Here is a 10506-nt window from a genome sequence, read left to right on the forward strand (position 1 = left end):
CCTAAATTTACCTCTGCTACAAAGTTTTCTTGGACTAACTCAAAACCTTCAATTAAAAATTTCTAAGATATAAAGAAGATGTGATACACACACACACACACACACACACACACACACACACACACACTGGAATATTACTTAGCCATAAAAAAGGATGAAATAATGCCATTTGCAGCAATATGGATGGACTTAGAGATTATTGTATTAAGTGAAGTAAATCAGAGAGAGAAAGACAAATATCATATGATGTCATTTATATGTGGAATTAAAAAAAATACAAGGTTAATTTATAAACCAGAAATAGACTCCCAGACATAGAAAACAAACTGGTTAGCAGGGGGGAAATGTGATGGTTGGGGAGAAGGATAGGAGTTTGGGATTAACAGATATACATTACTATACATAAAATAGATAAACAACAAGGACCTACTATATGGCACAGAGAACTATATTCAATTCCTTACAATGAGCCTTAATGGAAAAAAAAACTGATAAAATATATATGTACGTATGTATACGTATAACTGAATTATTTTGCTGTACACCTGAAACTAACTTTGTAACTTGACTATACTTCAATAAAAAATAAGAATAAAAAAATTCCAAGATAAGTATGTTTGCAACACAGTCTATCCTACATATAGGACATTTATCCTACAATAATAGCTGACTAAATGGCTGAGTATGTGCCAGGCATTGTTCTAAACACTTTATATGTATTATCTCATTTAATCCTCATAACAAATCTGTATGTGCTGTTATGATCTTCATTTCACAGATAAAGAAACTGACCCAAAGAGAAGTTAAATAACTTGCTCAATAATTCTCTGCTGGAAGTCAGTGCTGGAGCTTGGAGTCAAACCCAGGGAGCCTGGCTCCAGAGCCCACATGCTGAATTCCACCTCATTGAGCTGCTTCCCCATGTCAATAAAGATACCCCCAAGTGGGAAGCAAATGTAGGCTGTCCTGTGGGGTCTAGGTTCAGTTAAAGGCAGAGTTATTCTATCAGTCTGGGTCCATTTAGGAGACAGACAGAAATTACACAGGAGTATACAAAAAATTGGAGCTAAGTAGAATATTTACATACCGAAGGTTAGACTCCACAGTCCCTTCTCCTCTTTCAGCTTGTAAAATGCTGGCAGTCAGGCTGAACTATTCAGGCAGGAAATTGAAGGATGCTTCTTTGCAGACTCTAACAGCCTTAAAGGAAAACTCTGTGATATTGAGAATGACTCAAAGAAACAATCCAGTATGGAAGACAGAGATCTGCTTGCACTGAATGTGCTGTCACATGCTCAGAGCTGCTGCTTGGCTTTTTAGTGCCCTGCTATTATACATGAACAGACAGCTAAGGATCTTCGGTTACTGGTGGAAACACATCTGCCAAAAGAAAAAACAGGAGAAAGAAAAAACCTGGAGGATAAGAAACTATGCAAAGAGAAGGAAAATATTCCCTCAAATTATGATTAATATTCTTAAAGGAATAAGAGAAAATATTGCATCCATGGAACAAGACAAGATGCAATAAAAAGGAAAATTCCTAAAGAACTTTCAGAAATTAAAGTATGATAGCAGATCTTAAAAACTCAATAGAAGGTTGTAGGGTGAAGTTGAGGAAACCACCTAGAAAAATCAAACAAGAGTAAAAGATGTGGAAAATAAAAGAGAAAGTTTTTTTTTTTTTTAATTGAGGATCAATTCTGGAGATTCTAGAGTGAGAAGAAAGAAAATGGAAGGGGGAGGAAATAATTAATAAAAAAAAATTTATCAGAACTGAATGACAAACATTTCTAGACTGAAAGAGTGCACCAAATGTCCTTTATGCTGGACAAAATGGTTTCATTCCAAGGCACAGAATCATGAAATTTTGGAAAACTGAGGACAAAGAGACTATCTTAAGAACACTTTTTTTTCATGAGACTAACAGAGGATGAGTTTCTTCAGAATAAGGAGAAACCAAGAAAGAGGGACACAAAGGATCCAGGAGCAGGGAATCCAACCCAGGAGAAAAGAAAAGGGAATCTCTGGAAGAATGCTGAAGAGGATTCCTGGGACAAGAGCTCTGCAGCAGCTTAGAGACCAACCAGGCAGGGTTGGAGCAGGTGAGAGGGCTCCAGGGCTGAGTTCTTCAAGAAGATGAAACTGATAGAATATCCAGTGGGACCAAATGTATTGAGAAGAGACATAGACAATTGGTGGATAGGTTGGGTTGAGTTAATGATTAAGTACATAGAAAGCTAAAAGAAAATAAATGGTAATCATTAGGTCCAGAGAAAACAAAATGTTGTGCAAGAAAGAAATCGTGGATATATGACATGGCTCACGCGTGCAGTATTTACACAGTCATAGTAATATAAACACTGAATTACACAAAAATTACAACACAACTGTTTTGTGAGGACAGGGAAAGGGAACCCTACACATGTGTATGCAAATAAGTGAGAACATGATGGTGGTGATGAGGGTGAAGAAGGTGAAATTTTCATCTTCTATGGTGGGAAGTCCATAAATAATGTATTTTAAAAATCTAAAAATCAACAAGTAGCCATATAAGCATGTCATTTAGAGATACAGAGGTAAATGCCAAAAGAGTCAGCTAAAAAGAATTGAAAATGGTTACCTCTGAGGAGTAGAAAATGGTGAGGAGAGGTGGATGATGTACTGCTATTTTCAAAACAAGTCTTATAAAACTATTTGACTCTTTATGTACAAGTATAATTTACGTATAAATTAAAAACAAAATTCAAAGAAACTATAAGAGACTTTTCAAGTGAACAGAGCCCATTGGGAGATTTCCCCAATACTGCTCCCCCACCAATCTTTTATTACAACATTGTCTGATCTCATATCTCACCAACCTCCCCCTAATATCACCGCCACCTCAACAAACCAGGTACTAAGAGAGGAAAGGGAGATGCTGGTTGAGTCTGGGATCTGCTCTGCCAGGAGCTTGTTAGAAGTCCTGGGTCATCTTTAGTCCATTATCAGTAGATAACTTCTCCCTAAACCGTTTAAAGGTTTTCTACTGAAATTACAAATGTCAAAATTCAGATGGTTTCTCCTAATGTATTTCCTCTTCGTTACATTTCTCTAACTAACTTGACTCCAACATCCTTGATTCTAAATGCACCTTCTATTCCTTTCTTTAGGTTGTCTTTCTTTAGAGGCAGGGATGGCCTGCTTTTGGCAAATATTCACACTTGCCAAGGGTAACAGACTCTTTCTGCTACCCTTTCACCTCATTCTATTGCCTTCACCACGGATGAAAGACAGAGGTACTATTAGCTATGGTTACTTTTTGTATAGGACATTACCTGTAACCTACCAGATTCTAGAATATTTTTTCTTTTCACTGGCTAGTCTGCTGGTTCTGATTCTAAAGTTGGTCTATGACATAAATTAGGGAACTTTTTGGAGGACACAGTTAAGTGACCCTGGTAGATCAGGTGAGCTCATCCATTCACTGAACAGTACTCAGGGGAGAAGACTACCTTATTTTAGATCAGTTCAAAAGCAAATAAAACATTTCACACTGTCCTTGGCTCTGACCTAGACAACCCTCTCATCTGTGACAGACAAGGTATACTTACTCTGTTTTCAATTAAACAAAATTAGAAGAGGGATTTAATATCTTGGAGGAATGAATTGAGGATTCAAAAAGCTCTCAACTGGTTGCAAAGTTAGGATTAACAAATTAATGAAATTTACCAGGGATACTTTTAAAGTCCCATATTTATGTTTAAAATATTACTTTTCACAAACATAGCATGTGGAAGATTTAGCTTAACAGTTCAAGTGAAAAAGGCTATGAGCATTGACTAATTGCAAGCTTAGCTAGTTGACAGTAGGAAGTGGCTGCAGAGTGACTACCAAAAAAATAAATGTTTCTCTTTCTACCTCCCTGAGAACATGGGCAAGTTGTTTTATGCTCTATTAATCAACTCACCAGTAAATATTTATTGAGGATCTGCTAGGTGTTTAGTATGAGGAAAGCCCCAAGGCAGAGAATAAGAGGAAGAACTTGATCTTTCAACAGGTTGACAGTCAATATACATGTAGGAAATGAGAACAGTGATGATAATTTATATTTGAATAGTGCTTGAATTTCTCATGTCCAATCATTTATATCATCTCTTTTGACTTTTATCTGCCCTATGAGGTGGTAAGTCAAATACAGTCACCATTTTCAAGATAAGAAACTGAGGCTCGATTAAGTAAATCCCTGATTCTCAAGTATTTTGCTCTCTGGACCACTTTACACTTTAAAAATTATTGAAGTACCTCACACCGTACACAAAGATTACACCAAAATGGATCAAAGATCTAACTGTAAGAGCTAAGCTATAAAACTCTTAAAATAAGACATAGTGTAAATCTTTGGGATCTTGAATCAAGCAGTCATTTCTTAGATATTGACATCAAAAGCATAAGCAACAAAAGAAAAAAATTAATTGAACTTCATCAAAATTTTAAAATTTATACCATCAAGATACTACCAAGAAAGTGGAACAACCCACATAATGAGAGAAATATAGTTGACCCTTGAACAATATGGATTTGAACTGCATGGGTCCACTTTTATACTTTTTTTTTTTTTTCAATACATTTGGCCAACCATAATCAGCTGATTGATTCCACAGATGCAGAACCCAGAGATATGGAACCTGCAGTTACCGAGGGATGACTGTATTTGCAAATTGTATATCTGATAAAAGACTGGTATCCAGAGTATATAAAGAACTGTTATAATTCAATAATCAAAAATAATAATAATCCACTTTTTAAATAGTCACAAAGGATTGCATATTGTATGATTATTTATATTCATACAATATGTGAAATGTCCCAAATAGAAACATCTATAGAGACAGAAAGTGAAATAGTGAGTGGTTGCCTAGGACTAAAATAGTGAGTGGGGGAAGGGGGTAACGGGAAGGATATGAGTAATGAGTACTAGTGAGTAGTGCGTTCTTTTTTTTGGAAAAATATGTATTTTTTCAGTATAGTTGATTTTCAGTATTATATTACTCTCAGGTGTACAGTATAGTGATTCAAAATTTTTGTAGATTTTAGTCCATTTATAGTTATTTAAAATATCAGCTATATTCCCCATACTGTACAATATATCATTGTAGCTTATTTATTTGCTACATAGTAGTTTGTACCTCTTAATGGGTAGGGAGCTCTTTTGGGGGCATTGAAAATGTTTTAAAATTGATTGTGATGATGGTTGCACAACCCTGAATACATTAAAAACCATTGAACTACACAGTTTAAATAGGTGAATTTTATGATATGTGAATTATATCTCAATAAAGCTATTATTAAAATTATTATAAATAATGCTGCTATTAATAACAGGATATATGTATCTTTTTGAATTAATGTTTTTGTTTTTCTCAGATATATACCCAGGAGTGGAATTGCTGGGTCATACGGTAGTTCTTTTTTTGGGGTTTTGAGAAACCTCAATATTGTTTTCCATAGTGGCTGCACCAGTTTACATTCCCACCAACAGTGTACAAGGGATCCCTTTTCTCCAAAAACAAGTACTATGCATAAAATAGATAGGCAAAAAGGATATATTGTAAAGCACAAGGAATTACAGCCATTATCTTGCAATAACTTTTAATGGAGTATAACCTATAAAAATACTAAATGACTATGCTGTACACCTGAAACTAATACAATATTGTAAGCCAACTTTACTTCAATAACTAATAATAATTAAACTTCTACCAGAGGCCTAGCTGGAAATGCATTTAGTAGTTATCAGCCTAATATGATCATTTTAAGCTCATTTAGTCCAGGTCATAAAGATAGCTTAAATAGATGTGCCTAAAACCATGAAGAGACAGGATATAGCTAGAAAATCAAAAGAGGCAAGGCTGACATCCATTCCATGGACTGAAAATAACAAAACATAACTCCTATAACCTTTGGAAAGGGCTTTCATGTACTTGAAATCATAGTCTTAAATCTAGGTAGAGCCTGAGAGGTAATTTCATCCATTATCACATCCCACATAGGAACCTCCTCACAGAATCTCTAGAGGTTGAACAGATCTGGTAAGGAGTGGCTTACTCTTCCCAAGATCTTGTAACAGCTGTCCTTGGGTTTCATTTTAATTAGGGGACCCCTGTATGTATGCAATTAAATTTGATTTTCTCCTGTTAATCTGTCTTAATGTTGATTTAATTTTTAGGCCAGCAGAAGAACTTAGAAAGGGAAGAGGAAAATTTTTTTCCTTCCTCAACATTTCCTTCTCCACTGATTAAGCCCTTTTTGTGTTCCAGGCTCTGTACCATTTAATTCCCAGAATAACCCTAGAAAGTAGACATCACCAACAGCCCCCAGCTCCCTGCCTTTTTTAAGGCATGGTTTGAGGACTTTTGGTAATTGTATACAGCTGTGTAACTACCGCTCCAATCATGATATAGAAAATTCCCCTTCACCCTAAAATTTCTCTCATGCCTTTTTGCAGTCACACGTATAATTTTTAATAAAATAATTTTGTACATAGTATTTTTAACCTAAATGTTTCTTTTAACAAGATGTATCAAACATCTTTTGATGGCAATTAATACTTTTACAAGATAATCTTAATGTCTGCATAGTGGTTCATTAAATGAATGTTTCATAATATATTTAACCAATCTCCTTTTGTCAGATATCTTTTTTTTTTTTTTTACAATGTCTTGCTCCCTCTTCCTGGAATTAATTTTTTATTTCTCTATTTCTAGTTTGCTTGGTTTGTTTTTTTGTTTGTTTGTTTGTTTCGTATCTCATACTTCCTTAGTCTAGGTTTTGCTGTGTCCTCTTTCTATCTGTTAAGTATTGGTACTTCCCAAGATACTGTCGTTGAATCTTCTTACTCTGTAACCCCTTCCCAGGTGATCAGTCCTAGATTCACTGTAAACTCTTTGGACCTAATTTTTATTTCTCTTCTAAACACCCCTGTCTACTGAGTCTTTTTTCTATGTGGATATTCTTGTAACTCAAACCCTACACGTCAAAAATTGAACTCCTGCTCCCTTTCCAAACTCTGCTTCTTTCTCTTTTGTTAAAAGACCTGTTTCACTCAGTGCAGGTGCTACCTTTCCAGTCACCACAGAAGAGAAACCTCAAAGTCATCTCTGACTCCTCGCCCCACTCATCTCACATATCCAATCATTTGAGTGCTATTGATTTGACTCCAAAATACCTTTCAACCTATGTCCTTCCTTTCCCTTTCCACCATCACTATCCTAGTTTTTAGGTCCTGTGACCTCCTCCTAACTGATCTTCCAGCTTGAATCTGGTCCTTCTTTGATCTGTTCTTTACGTTGCCCTCAGTGTCAACTTTCTGAAACACGGAGATATTTTCCTTTCCCTTTTGAAAATAACCAGTGGTTCACTGTAGTTTACAGAAGCAAGTCTAAGCTCTCCAGGCAGGCTTTCAAGCCTCCTCTCCACGTTCCCTCCCACTTGCTCACTCCTCCGGTTACATCAGCCCTCACTGTTCCCAAACAAGCTCCTGCTTCTGCTCGGCCCTGTGACTATCCAGTCTTGAGCCTGTTTTGCTGATTCTTTGCGCTCTTACATGACGGGTGTTTGCACCATTGCAGATGAGAATACAGATTAGCTGTGCCTTCTGGGCTGTCATGGTTAGTAAGGTCTCACACCACCTCAAAGGCAGCTGTGGATTAAAAGTCCACGTAGATAATTCTGCCTTAGGGAGGGGCAAGCAGTGAGGGGGGAGAAACTTTCTTTACATTTCTTCAAAGCGGAGAAGCTCTGGATCTGTGCTGGGAAGGAACAGCGTTCTCCATTTCTATGTAAAGCTCTCCCAGAATTCCCCAGTGCACGTATCTCCCAAGCCGAACGGTCTTTCAGTATTTTTCCCATTCCAGAGAATGGCAAACTGAGGTCTTGGGGAGCCGAGCTCTGAGTCAGGTTCCCCTCCCCAAAAGAGGCCGTGGCCGACCTCTGATTCAAAGAGAGAGAGGCTGTAAGGATAGCACCTCCTGATTGGAGCAGCCGGAGTCAGACAAGCTCCGGCGCTGCTGATTGGCTCCGGCTAGATCAGGCGCTGTTGGGCTGTTGTAAATGTAAATAGCTCTGTGACCGGCAGTAACCCCGGTGAGAGGGGTGGAGAGGGAGGCTCTTCCCCTCCATTCATGTCTGCTACCAGCCAGGCCCAGACAGGCCCAGACAGGCAGGCCCTTTAGCGGGGAAGCTTGGGCAGGACAAGGCTGGAAGTTGTGTCTTCGGAGATTTTAAGCTTGAGCTGAGAGTTAAAACACTTGCTTGCAGGTCTGAGCCAGGCTGGCAGCTTCCGGACAGAGCTTCCTTTCCTGCTCTCAGCTTTGACTGCTCAAGATGGTTTAATGGAATGTTCAGTGTAAGGATGGAGGTGTTGGAGCGCGCTCAGGGGTGGGGGTAGTTTTGTGGGGTGACACAAATGGCTGTGGTGGGTGTGCCGCAGGGAGATGGGAGCCTGTCCTTTCTTGTTCCTGGTCACAGAGTCCTATTTGTGGAAAAGGCAAAAGCAAAAAGGCAGAGCATGACAGAGGGGTTCCCACTGCCCAGCTTTGTGCCATGATCATCTTTCTACTAGAGGTGCAGCTTCTCCCACCCTCCACTCCAGGGTAAAGGGAAGTCTGTGGGGACTGGCTTTCTTGGAAGTAAGAAGGAGGAAAGGAAAAAATGGGCACATATTAAGAATAAAAGGTGACCTCACCCGTTGCTGGTGGGAATGTACAATGCTGCAGCCACTGTGGAAAACAGTTTGGTGTTTTCACAAAGAGTTAAACATAGACTTGCTGTATAACCCAGCAACTCCACTCCTAGGTAGAAACTCAGATGCATTGAAAACAGGTACTCAGTGACTTATACACGAGTGTTCATAGCAAAACTATTCACAGCTGTCAAAAGGTGGAAACAGCTTAAATAGTCATGAGCAGATGAATAGAGAAACCAAGTCTGGTATATTTATACAATGGAATATTATTTGGCCATAAAAAGAAAATGAAGTACTGGTACAGGCTACAGTGTGGTAACCCTTGAAAGCATTATGCTAAGAGGAGGAAGCAAGACATAGATGGTCATATATTATAGGATTCCATTTATAGGAAACATCCTGAATAGGTAAAGCGATCGCAACAGAAAGCAGACTCGGGGTTGCCAGGGCCTGGCAGGAGGAGAGGAGATGGAAAGGGGCTGTTGAAGACGTACAGCCTTCTTTTGATCTGATGAAAAGCTTTTGGAACTGGATAGAGGTGGTGCTTGTACAACGTTGTGAATGAATGAAATGCCACCAAACTGTTCACTTTAAAATGGTTACTTTTATGGTATGTGAATTTTACGTAAAACATATATATAGGAAACCAACAAACAAAAAGACCCAAGGGTGAATCCTGACTGCTGTTCAGAATTGTCTAAGGATTCCAACCACCATGCTAAGCCATTCTGTGCCCTTTCAGTTTCACTTTCCTCTCATCGCTCATCCCTCTGGTCTGTCACAAAGTTCTAAAGTCTGGCATGGCCCCAGCTACTCACTGCTCCTATGGGAGCTGGCCCCTGGGCCCCTCTGAGCTGGCCTTAGCCTGGATGCAGAAGTGCCAGGAGTCAGTACAGCAGACACTTGGGCTCTGTGAGCTCTCTGTGGCCTGAGTACAGCAGGCTGGGCTGGCCCGGGTAGGGGAGGGGCAGAACTGGGTCCCCAAAAGGGACTTTCTTTGCCTCCAGCAATCCCAGTATAGAATCTCAACTTCTCAGAACCTACAATTAAGGCCTGTGGCATTTGCTCCAAAGTCAGCCTACAAGAATCATCGCTTTGCCAGAGGCATTATAAGTTAACTATAGGTCACAGAATACAGCTACCACTCCCTGTGACTTTTCACACAATTTGTTGCAGAGAGAGAATTTTAAAACAAGACATGAGCTCTTTCAATAATTTTAGCAAGCACTGATTGTTTAGGTGCAGGAGACATTTGTAAAAGAAGAAATGCCCGTAAGGATCTCAAAACATGACAGGAGGGTGCAGTATGGTTTGCAGAAGTTTAGAGGAAATGTCAAAGTCAGGTGTGGCTGAATGTTAAAACAGGGCATGGGGTGGAGTGATTTGGGTTCTTCTGGGACAGAGGACACACCTGCAATTTGACTTTGCAACCAAGCTTTGCCTCTGAGTAGAACTGAAGAGCATGGGGCATCTACTTGTATATGTGAGATTTACGGATTCCAGGCTTATCTAGTTTGTCATCTACCTCACACCCACATGGCGGGCAGTTAAAGAGCAAAGTCCTGGAGCTGGATCACAGCAGCATAGCTCACTCTCTCAAAGCATATTTTCTCTCTCAGTGAATTCAGTTACCTTGTCAGTAAAACTGGGGTGAGAATAGCACCTGCTTCTGATATGATGCGATAATGCACTGTCGAGCCCTCAGTACCATGCCTGGTTATGTCATCATGGCGTCTAGGGGTCTGGTGGACTCAGAACTTGGGTTTCCTTCATCAAAAGTTTGC

At 39.2% G+C, this 10506-nt stretch overlaps 1 long non-coding RNA gene across 1 annotated transcript; it reads right to left on the reverse strand.

Annotated features, from left to right (window-relative positions):
* Positions 1–239: 239 nt before the first annotated feature.
* On the reverse strand, positions 240–4451 carry LOC141579109 (uncharacterized). The gene is made up of 2 exons (XR_012510174.1): positions 2085–4451; positions 240–1380 (listed from the first exon to the last, which is right to left on the reverse strand). It is a non-coding gene; the product is annotated as an uncharacterized LOC141579109 (long non-coding RNA).
* Positions 4452–10506: the final 6055 nt, after the last annotated feature.

Source organism: Camelus bactrianus, chromosome 11 (assembly GCF_048773025.1).
Source record: "Camelus bactrianus isolate YW-2024 breed Bactrian camel chromosome 11, ASM4877302v1, whole genome shotgun sequence".
Classification (NCBI taxonomy): Eukaryota; Metazoa; Chordata; class Mammalia; order Artiodactyla; family Camelidae; genus Camelus; species Camelus bactrianus.